The sequence below is a fragment of the Lactuca virosa genome, chromosome 5, assembly GCF_052849685.1.
Source record: "Lactuca virosa cultivar CGN04683 chromosome 5, Lactuca_virosa_CGN04683_v6, whole genome shotgun sequence".
NCBI classification, from domain to species: Eukaryota; Viridiplantae; Streptophyta; class Magnoliopsida; order Asterales; family Asteraceae; genus Lactuca; species Lactuca virosa.
The window spans coordinates 372,211,029-372,222,317 of record NC_136430.1 but is presented as its reverse complement, the minus strand read 5'-3'; the positions used below and the strand labels follow the sequence as shown (position 1 = coordinate 372,222,317).

The 11,289-nt window shown below is 35.5% G+C and overlaps 1 long non-coding RNA gene across 2 annotated transcripts; it reads right to left on the bottom strand.

Moving 5' to 3' along the window:
- Positions 1-3,637: 3,637 nt before the first annotated feature.
- On the bottom strand, positions 3,638-9,957 carry LOC145116683 (uncharacterized). 2 transcript variants are annotated; one of them, XR_013712255.1, is made up of 4 exons: positions 9,409-9,957; positions 9,061-9,240; positions 6,712-8,906; positions 3,638-3,691 (listed from the first exon to the last, which is right to left on the bottom strand). It is a non-coding gene; the product is annotated as an uncharacterized LOC145116683 (long non-coding RNA). The 2 variants fall into 2 exon arrangements; XR_013712254.1 differs by having other exon boundaries at positions 9,061-9,957.
- Between the last annotated feature and the right edge of the window lie 1,332 nt (positions 9,958-11,289).

Genomic DNA, 11,289 nt, shown 5'->3' with positions numbered 1-11,289 from the left:
AGTAAGATCATATCGGAGGTAGGGTTCGTTTAGTATATAAAGTATACTATTTGGAAATCCCACATTAAACACCTTACTAAATCTAGCGTAGAAATCACCACCGTAAGTAGATCAATGAGTATAATGACTTGGAATCACTGATAAATCTTATTTATAAACTCATAACAACGACTATGAATATAAATATAAGATAAACTTCAAATAAAATAAGTGCATCTTAACTTACAGATGTTTTAGCGAAAAGTCAAGAATTACACCGACAGAACTCCAATCCGAAAGCTTCTAGTTGTTAGACCCTCCGATGATCCAGAGTCTCACTAAAAACTTCTAAAATCTAAGAAAAGTAAGATTTTTGAGAAAAGAAACGACCCAGAGAGAAAGGGAGACGAGGGTGTGAGAAAATGAGGAAGAAAGCAGCTGATTTAATAGAATTCCTCCTAGGCGCGTTGTGCCCTCTTGCTATCATGGTTCCTCTGGTTGCTTTCCTCATGTCACTGCCTTATTACTTGAATGCAATAAAGGATAGCACAGGGAAGCAGTGTCGAATCCTCAGGGACACTGCATAATGGTCAATGTATCTTTGCATAAGGCACATACTAGTCAAAACAGAAAATATAAAGGGGGGCGGGGTGTAGGGGGGGTGGGGGTGATTATTAGCTAAAGTAAAATAGAAGTGATTATAACTAAAGAAAATTCAATAATAAAAAATGAATTCAGTTCTGCTGCGAATTTCCTAATTATGCAATTAATCCAGACTCGGTTATTCAGAATGTATTTTATCTAAGCTGGTACTAAAAACTATTAACAAGCTATAGTAAGTTCTCTTTTACCTAATTAGTTAACCAAAATAAGCTCTTCAATTAACCATAACTTTTTACTGATCTAATTAAACGAGCTCTTAATTAAACTCCGAAAAGTTGCATTAAGATCTCTGTAAAATTTTAAGCAATATCCAATACTTCTCAGAAGCTCAGAAGCATAACGATATGAAATTTCAGTTTATAATAAAGTCAAATCAAAACATTAGAACCAATTTATTACTTTTTACTTATTACCAGATTGTCAAAACAATTATGGTTTTCAACAGATTATTAACTGGAATGATTAAACCCTAGCTAATGAACAGACTAACAAGAATCAAAATCAAACATTCATTAAGCACAAAAGTAAAATTACTAAATAGAATCACACAATGAAAACCAAATATGATGACTATTCACATGAAAAGTGCTAGTCTTTTGCAGAACTGAAAACTAAGATTTTAGCCAGACATGGCTAAAATTTGATCTAAAATAACGAAAAGAGAAACTAAATAAACTAATCTTACTAAACTAAACTGAGTGAGATGATCTGCGTCCTTCATATCTTCAAAAAGTGATGAAAAAGTGCAAAAGATTGCCTTCGAAAATTGTTTTCGTCGTTTGGGAACGTCCAGGGTTTAAACTGATCACAGAGGGAGCCTTTATATACGAGCCAACAACTTCCAAAGCAAGAAAGTAAAAAATGTGATCGTAGCAAAAATCTTAGAAACTTCGTTTAATGAAGTACGTTGCTATTTTGATCACTTTTTAAGACATCGAAGGAAAAATGTGATCACATTCTGGGAATATATAATTGAATTTTTTCCAAAAAGACTCCAAATGAATTTTTTGGTCTAACAATTCCTTGATGCATAAATGTGATCACATTTTATGAAAAGCACGATCACAGTTTTATAAAATGCGAGTTTCGGATGCGAACTCATCATTTTCAGCAAATCCAACCTAGCTTTGAACTTCCTCAAGTGTTTTAGCTCCATTAAGCTTATAATATGCATCCAAAGCTGCTCCCAAAGTACTGCTGCACTCGAAATATCTGAATTGTTTTTACCAGTGACTTACATGTGATACAATTTACATTTTATTCATGCGAATTTGCATTCGTTTATCATAAATAATCGTATTAAATATGTAAAATTGTACCTTAAAATTTTTGTGATGTAGTACATGGTTTGAAGTGTGAAGTGTTTTGTGAGAAAGTAGCTTAGCTCGGCTCATGGAAGGGTGAAGCATTGATTTTTCAATGAAGATGATCAAAAAGTTTGTACCACCAATCTACTGTGAGAGAACTACGATCTCTCCATTGGCAAGGTTCTTTGGAGAAAGGATCTCTTTGAATAAGACTGGATAAAACCGGAATCCCATATATTTCTGTTTATATAGAATCTTGTGAAAAACCGGGTTTACAGTCTTCTCTTGGCGTGTGTGATTCCTGCTGGGGTATGGGTGGATAAGGTGATAAATGGAAACATGAATTTTTGATCGGCGCTCTTATCACATTCAGGATGATCGTTCCTCAATATATTCTCCAAAAACATTGGAGTCTTATCAAAGTATGTCCAATAGTTCCTTGTGCGAGTTCTTCACCAAAGAGTATAAGTGCCTTTCGATGTTAAGATATGCAGAAATACAGTATAGTTGGCTTGTAGCATTAAAATGTTATGAATCTGATAACTTTACTTTTCGTTACCGCATGCGTCACGCTGCAACCTTTTCTCTTTTGTGATAGCTACTTAAAAAGGGATATGTGTCGACGTATAGCACTCAATTACACACACTTGATTGCTTTTGCACTCTATTAATCAAGTTCAGTAGCTTTGTTCATAAAAAAAATTGTTACCCAATTTGAATGAGTACTTCAACGATGTTGTTGAGCTGATATTTCATAATACCAACAAAAGTCTTTGCTTAGATTCTAAATTTACGCACACAATTTGATAGGGTTACATATGGAAGTGAAGAATGAGTTTGAGGAATCATGTGCTTGTGGGTTCTATAAGGATTGGATAGGGCCAGATGAAAATTTTATTTGATTTTCCCTAAATGTTGAAGACCCGATCAAACTTAAAAATACTTTGAGATCAACTATCATCTAATATTTTTGTATCCTTAGTAATGTTAAAAGGTTGGTGTAGGTACAACTTTGAATAATTAGGTATCAGAAAGATAGGATTAGTGTTGGATATGTGTTTTGTATGAGACCTTATTCACGTCAGTAAAGGAGTTGAACCATAGGTGGTCGAACCATATATATCGAACCATTGGTGCCCAACCGTATGTACCGAACCATAATGATTGAAGCATAGATGCCCCGACCCACATGTACCGAACCATAGTGACCGAAGCATGCCGGTCCGTAGATGACCGAAGCATAGATGCGCAACCCACATGTACCGAACCATAGTGGCTGAAGCATACTGATCCATAGATGATCGAAGTTTAGATGTCGAACGATAATTGCCCGGACCATATGTTAGAACTAGTTAGCAAAACATAACACTCACATTCATAGAAGGAACCAATGAATATAGGTGAAGAATTTCATGTGGGCATTTCTACGAGCGGTTGATGTGCAGCTTGTGTGAGGGGTTATCAATGTGACATCTCCATTTTTACGGCCATAAAAGACCGGTTTGTGTTTGCTTATTGAATCAGAGTATAAAAATATTAATTATGCAGAATTTGTCCCAAAAACAATATAATAATATTATTAAAGCATTTTCGAAGAAATATGTTTTGTTTATATTTTTAAAACCCAAGATGTCATAACTAATACAAAACATAAGCATAAACGGAGACTTACAATGTCTCAACTTATTAACGGTCTACATCTCCTTGAATCTCTCATTGTGCATGTACCTTTGTAGTGTTACCTGTGATACAAAGAAGTTGAGTGGGTTAGGTTGGAAAACCTGGTGAGTACATAGAGATTTCAATCCCACAATATTATACCGTGTGTATATATATATATATATATATATATATATCTCAAAACTCGCCATACACAAATATCTCTCTTGTAAGCAATCCACCCCATCTCGTCGATCCTCACATAGTCCATACTCTCGGATTCAAAAATGAATGCTTACCCAATCCATACTCTCGAATCAGAATAAATAACTATATCAAATCCATACTCTCGGATCAAGAACGATTGACTATGTCTAGTTCGTACTCTCAGAACAAGGACAAATGATTATGCCTAATCCATACTATAGGAACAAGGACAAATGATTATGCCTAATCCATACTCTCGGATCAAGGACAAATGATTATGCCTGATCCATATATACTCGCATATCAAGAAAAAATGATTATGCCTAATCCATACTCTCGGACCAGTGGTAGATGATTATACCTAATCCATACTCTTGGACCAGGGACGAATGTCAGAGTTATACCCTACTGTGTATATCTTACACGTATTCTTAAGGAGATACAACCCAATATCCATCTTAATTAACTTAGGTCTTTTGTGTTAGTCTTATTTTATCTCTGGGAAGACTATGACGCTCTACTCCTAGTACTTATATCATGAAATATATATATATATATATATATATATATATATATATATATATATATATATATATATATATATATACTAGCCGTTTACCCGCGCTAAGCGACGGGTGCGAATATTTTTTTTTTCAAAATAAATCTAAACAATTATTACCAAAGAGCTTATAGTCTAGCGGTATCCTGTATTGCCCTCCCTCCTTGAGGTTAATGGTTCAAGTCCTGTCGTGGACATAGGTGAACTTAAGGTGTAGTATAGGAGTACGTTAGATTTGTTGTTTAAAAAAAAAATCTAAACAATTATTAATAAGAGTCATGCTAACAGAAACTGTCATTTGGCGAATGGTTTCATTGAAGGTATGTATATTGATAACGTATTTACCCATTTACATCTACTTTAGGCGAATAGTTTTCCTTGAATATATATGGTTTACGCTCCATTAGGTGAATAGATTTTTTTAAGGTATAGGGTTTACACTCCTTTAGGCGAATAGTTTCCTTGAAGGTATAGGGTTTACACGCTCCTTTGGGCGAATAGTTTCCTTAAAGGTATATGGTTTACGCTCATGGTTTAAGGCATAGCTTTATGTTTAGTGTTTACGCTTGAGGTTTAAGGGTATATAGGTAAAGGGTGCTTTTGATTTTGAAAATAAAAAAATCGATATCTACGGTTTTCGGTTAAGCTTTGGTCAGAAACCACACCATGGTCTCCCCTAGGTCGTATTATTGTTTAGAGTAAATTACACGATTCGTCTCTGGTCCAAGTGCCAAATTGCGCGTTTAGTCCCTATTTTCAAAAATTAACTCGAATCGTCCCTTATATTGTTAAAAGTTGTACGTTTCGTCCCTAAAATAGTTTACCAGACATAAAATGTCTATTTTGCCGTTATCTATTTATTTTTGATTTATTTTTAAGTTGTTTATTATTATTTATTTTATTTTAAATTAAAAAATGGCTTCCATTATTAATCTATTAATAAAAGAAATAGGCCCCACCCTTATACACCTCTTCTTCATCTCTCGTCTCAAAGACTTCTTTCCCCTCTTGTTCATCACCGAAAACCACCGTCGGAAAAAAGATTCTCTCCGGATCAGCCACCACCATTGTTCCTCTTTAAAACCATTTTCCGTCTCCAATTTCTCTTATTTCTCATCTAAAAGGAAATCAGTGTAGAACAAGAGAATTTGTGAGGAATAAAACTCCACCTGAACCCATATGCTTCTGCTCCTTCGTCTTCTCCAACCAATTTACCAGTTGAAGGCATGGTGGCGGTGGAGGCTCCGAGTTGAAATACATTTCACTATCCCCTCCAGATCCAGAAATCGAGGTATATATTTGAGATGATGGCGACATTCAAGGGTTCTGCCGGAGACTATGGTGATGGCGGGCATCAGAACTTGAGAGATGAAGAGATTGAGTCATGGTGGTCGGTGGGTGTGATGCATTTCTCCAGCAGCACTACCCAAAGGAATTAGAGAGTTGATCTCAATCATAAAGATCGACGAAGTGAAGTGCAGATCCACAGAGCTACAACCCATTTAGGGTTTGGTGAGACAATCTTCAGAGTTTTCTGGATAAGTTTTCCGACTGCCCCCATTTGAACACCACCTATCACCGCTCCTAGCCTCCTATTGGAGTTTAAATCTTAACGGTAATGTAGAAAATTGGGGAGAGGTGCAGAGGTAGAGATGCTAAAGGCGAATGTGGTGGTATAGGCGGCAGAGCTTGTGGCGGTGTTATTGGTTAAAAAGATAAATACGCTACTATTAGTGGTAGAGCCAATCCACAAGGGTGTTCACACGAAAAGGACAATTGAACCATGGTCCAATCCACAAGAAGTACGTTCCAAATTCTTAGGACCATAAGGTCCAAACATAAAATTTTCAAATACCTAGCTTTTTCTAATTCTACTTATCTTTGCAATCCAACTGTTGAAATATGTGTAATGTTGTATGAACCATTATCTTTGTAATTCAAATGTTGAAATATGTGTAATGTTGTATGAACCATAATGAGAATGTCTATACATCCCTTTTTCATTTAAAAAGTTAATGTCTTAAGACAAAAGTTCCATTTAAAACTAAACATAAAAAGATTATTTACAGTATTAATTATTAAATTTAAACTGTATTTTAACCATTCAAACACCTTACCCTATTTTTAATAGTTCTATGGGAACATTGTATAAAATGATAAATTTGTTATATTCTAATGTATAAATTCAGATAGGATGGTAAAAATGATAATTTGTTACATTCAATCCTTAAATAAACTATGGTTTAAATAATCCATAATTTTTTAATAGTTTTATATATAATTTCGGTAATCTCATTAAACAACCCCAAATCCCCCATGGATTGAAAGGGAACTTACTAAATTGCCTCTAAGAAGTAGTTAGTGTCCCTCTTCCAAGACCTGTCGACTTGGGAAGGATAACAACAAAGAGATACCAAAGAGAACGCTTCCACACTTTCTTCATCATAAGAACTCACTGCATAAATTAATAATATATCAAGGTAAAGGTATTAATAGGAAATTGATTAAAAATATATTGCTATTAAAGAAGAAAACCAATTGCTAAGGAATGGACATGGAAGCACATGAACAACCATTACTACTTGAAGCTACCAGCTGAAGCAAAACAAAAAGGTCATCAAATAAATATATTAATAATATTTTTACCATTCAGCACGTTTTAAAGCTTAATACCCAAAGATATCCAAGAAGAATCCTTAAAATCAATATCAATTTTCTTTATTCTTTTCCGCGTATATTTGGCAAAAGAAAAATAGTGAACTAAGAGCTGGGGTGGGAACCTATCGATGTGTGACAAGAAGATAGTGATGAAGTTAAATCAAAGAAAAGATGTGAGTGAGAGTCTGGTTCACATCTGCATAGAGGATACCACAATCGAATATCATCATCCCATTTTTTCACTTTATCTTGAGTTTTTTGTTGAAACCACACCAGGTGAAACCATTCAACCCCTACAAAAGAAAGGGAGACTGAGTTTGATTAACCCCTGCAAAAGTAGGAGATTGAGTCAATTTTTCTTTAGAATATGAAGTTCATGAAAGGAGATAATGATGGTAAGGGACCCAAAGAGATATAAAATGTAATGCGTTTTCAGCCTCATTAGTAGCTAAATCAAAGCATACACATAAGATTTCAAACTTTAGGATAGAATCTCCAGAAAAATAGATATGGATTAAATATGAGAGACTTATTTAAATCAAGTTCTTAATTTCAACCATAAGAGGCGGTCACATGATTTATGACTTAAGAGTAAAACTTTACCAGAACGATCATATTCCATTGACCAACAGATGGATCGCCCCTGACACGTGATACTTGATTTGAAAAATGAGAGTAAATAAAAGTTAAAGCCAATGTAATGAGACCATAAAATTATGTATATATAAGAATTTCAAAACATGGCAATACCAACAAAAAATCTCAAACCAAAAATAGGGAGAATATGGAAAAAAAACATTGTAATCCTTTCAATAGAAGCATCTATCTACATTGCATCATTCACATGAAGTAGGGAAAACATAAAAGTGGAAGTGTATTGCCCTGAAGAGAAGTAAGTATTTTAGATGAACTACATTAATAAACTGTTATCACAATTGGCATACAGTGACATAACCCAATCTATATATGGTTTAGGAAATTCATCCCCTAGATTAGATGTGTAAATGACCAAGGCTTTCTTGTAATTCAGATTTAGAGATATAACTGAATACTTGATTGTGAATTATGTATATACACCAACACCATGGAATGACAGAGGCCTTCGATAATTTCTAAAGATGTAGAAATCAAAGTGTTCCGCATACAATTATTATTAAAATAATTTAATAGTTTGATTTTTTAAACATACCGTATAATGAGGTATTTACTGTAGATTTACGTGAGGTAAGAATGGAGTGGATGGACGATGGCATATACAACATCACAAGTATCTCCCATATATATCCAATAAAACATCAAACTCTAAAAACAATAATTGAAACATCAGCAGGGAAGGGAGACTGGCAGTATATATAATACATGCTAATTCGAGATAGGATTGAATGAACCTCTGATGATCGATCCCCAAACAATAAGGGGCGGTTTGATAAAAAGTCACAAAAATTCAGTTTTTTAAATTAGATAATAAGTAAGGTAGCTGGGTCATAACTTCTAAGTCTTTTTTTTTTGGTAGAAAAAAGAATCGCCCTAAAACAAAGTTTGATTACTGGAAATTGGGATGATAATTGCATCATCATACTCGATTGGAGACCATATTCATTTCCATCACCTAGAAACATAGATAATTTATCATTACAGTTGAAAAGGGATCTATCTACAAGTAATGAAAACATTCAAAACTAATTGCTTACCGATAATTGTTTTTCATATCTCGACCATATATAAGTATAATCTGATAAAGACTGTCATTTTTCATGTTTGATTTGTAACAGATGAGTTGTTATTCTCATTAACCTTGAACATTTTCACTACTTACCATAGTAACTTATGCGGCCTTTTTTCAAGAGAACATGTGCAAAAGATGGAAAAGGGACCTGAAAGCAGATGATGTTGGAATCAAGAGAATGAAAAGATTCATGAACCGGAGTAAAACCACGAAAAAAAGATAAAAGTAAACCTGCCAATCAAAAACTACAAATGATTGGATACCCAAAGATAAAATCAAAACATCAAATGGTAAGGGTTTACCTCTTAGTTATCTCTGACTATTATGCTCGAACCTATTAAATCAAAAAAGAAAAACCATTATGAAATCAGAAGCAAAACAAAAATGGATGTCAAGGAACATAGTGGATGAAACGTAAAAGTATAAAGAAGAAGAACAAATGAAGAAACTTTTCGTCTTCAAGCCACCATATATCTAATCACCTGCAACCAATCGAAACAGTAAACGAAATGATCAGAAGAAACTACAATCAAAATTATTTATAGAAAAACACTCATCGTATTTGTGTGAAAGAGAAAAATGGATTAGGGTTTGTGTGGGGAAATACTACAAAATTGGGAGCATTGACCATTTTGAGAAACGATGGTTACCATGGCTGCTCAGTAGTCATGATTACTATGTGGTGGTAATGATATTCTTGTGATGGTGGTAAATGGAGGTAGATGGTCACGTTTAGGGTTCTTATTAGAGGGAGCAGAGAGATGGAAGAAGGATGAGAGAGAAAGAGACGGAGACCATATACGGTGGAGAAGTTAGAAAAGGATGTCGGATATAAGGGAAGCAACCATAATCCATTCATATTTGGGGAAATATCACCATTTAACGTAGACTCGATCAAAAGGACGTATCAATTCAACAAAATCGAGCAAAATAAATCAATATTTACTGGGGATTCAATGAAGGTGGTGGTGGAGGCTTCGATTAGGCTTCAGACATCGAGATGGAAGCAACAACGTTCGATCTAGTGTTATTGGAGAGAAAGCGCACGGCTGTGTAAAGCTTCAACGTGAAGGCGATAGTGGTAAGTGAGAAATTTGAAGAAATCGACGAACCTAGATGGAGAGTTTGTATTTCAAAACTTAAATTCACATAAGAAAATGAGGGGAGGCGCTCAGGATTTATTGGGATGCAGGAAGAAAACGGTGGTCGGCGTAGGATTTCCTGCATATCAATCTTATCTCCATTAATAGGAAAATATAATGTGTATTTCTTCTTGACCGAATCAATTGGTCGAACTTTGAGGAATATTGGTCCATATTTGACCCATTCAATTTGAAGATAAGTGAAGGAGACCGGATAAGATTTATTATCCATAAAGTTGTTGTAAATGCTGGTTTAAGGGATGTACCTCTTAAAATTCAGCAAAACATGCTAAATGCTTATTAAGTGTAACATCCGGACTTTTAGGTATATTATTGTGATTAATCTTGAGATTTATGGAGTGACTCGGCGAGTTGTGAGTCCAACTTGTCGAGTAGAGTCGAGTGTCCATGTGGGATTAATGAATGGACTCGACGAGTCAGAGAGCCGACTCGCCGAGTAGGTGCTAAGTAGAGAAACCCTAATTTCCCGGGGTTGGGGCCTATATAAGGGAACTTATAGCCCCATTTGCGCCTCACCAGTTACCCTACATCCCTGAGAGAAAACCCTAATCGCCATTAGAGCTAGATAGTAAGTGAGGAGCTAAGTTGGTGGATGTTGGTGGATTCTTTTAAATATGCCGACTTGATCATCTTCTAGGGAGATCTTGAAATGGGAGTTTTTCTAGGGTTTTCTTCCATTGCTTAGAGTCTTTGAGCCTTTTATGTATGATTTGAGGTTGAAACCTCAGATCTGAAGTGTGGAGGGTCTTGAGAGCCCAAAGACATGAACTTTATTGAGCTAGAGACCAGACTTTGAGCACCTAACCCTTTGTTAGACTTTGTATTGGCATTTTGGGCATATATGCCATGCATGAATGTAAAGGTCGATACTTTACGCAACTTTTGTGCATTTAAGGGCTAGATCTAGAGTCTAGTGTGGTAGATCTGGCCTTGTACGTCTGAATGAAAAATCAGATCGAAGTAACTCGCCGATTCCGTGAGTTGACTCGACGAGTCGGTGAGGGTTTGTCCCGATGAGCTTTATCGTGCGATAACTCGGCGAGTTTGGGGTCAACTCGACGAGTTGAGCTGGACCTTCTTGAGACTTCTGAGGAAATGAGGGGACTTGACGAGTCGCAAGAGTGCACTCGGCGAGTCGAGTCAAAAATGGATTGTTGACTCGAGTTTGACTTCTGATGACTTTAGGGCTTGGTCAACATGAGTAATGGAGACCATGGAGGGGTAAAATGGTCTTTTACCCAATTCAAGAGTTATAGAGAGATGAATAACATTTGGTTAATTAGAGTCGAGAATCGAGTATTAATTAGAGATATTTATCCTATGTGTTAGGCGGTGGCTAGTTTGAGATTCGAGTTCGAGGATAATTGC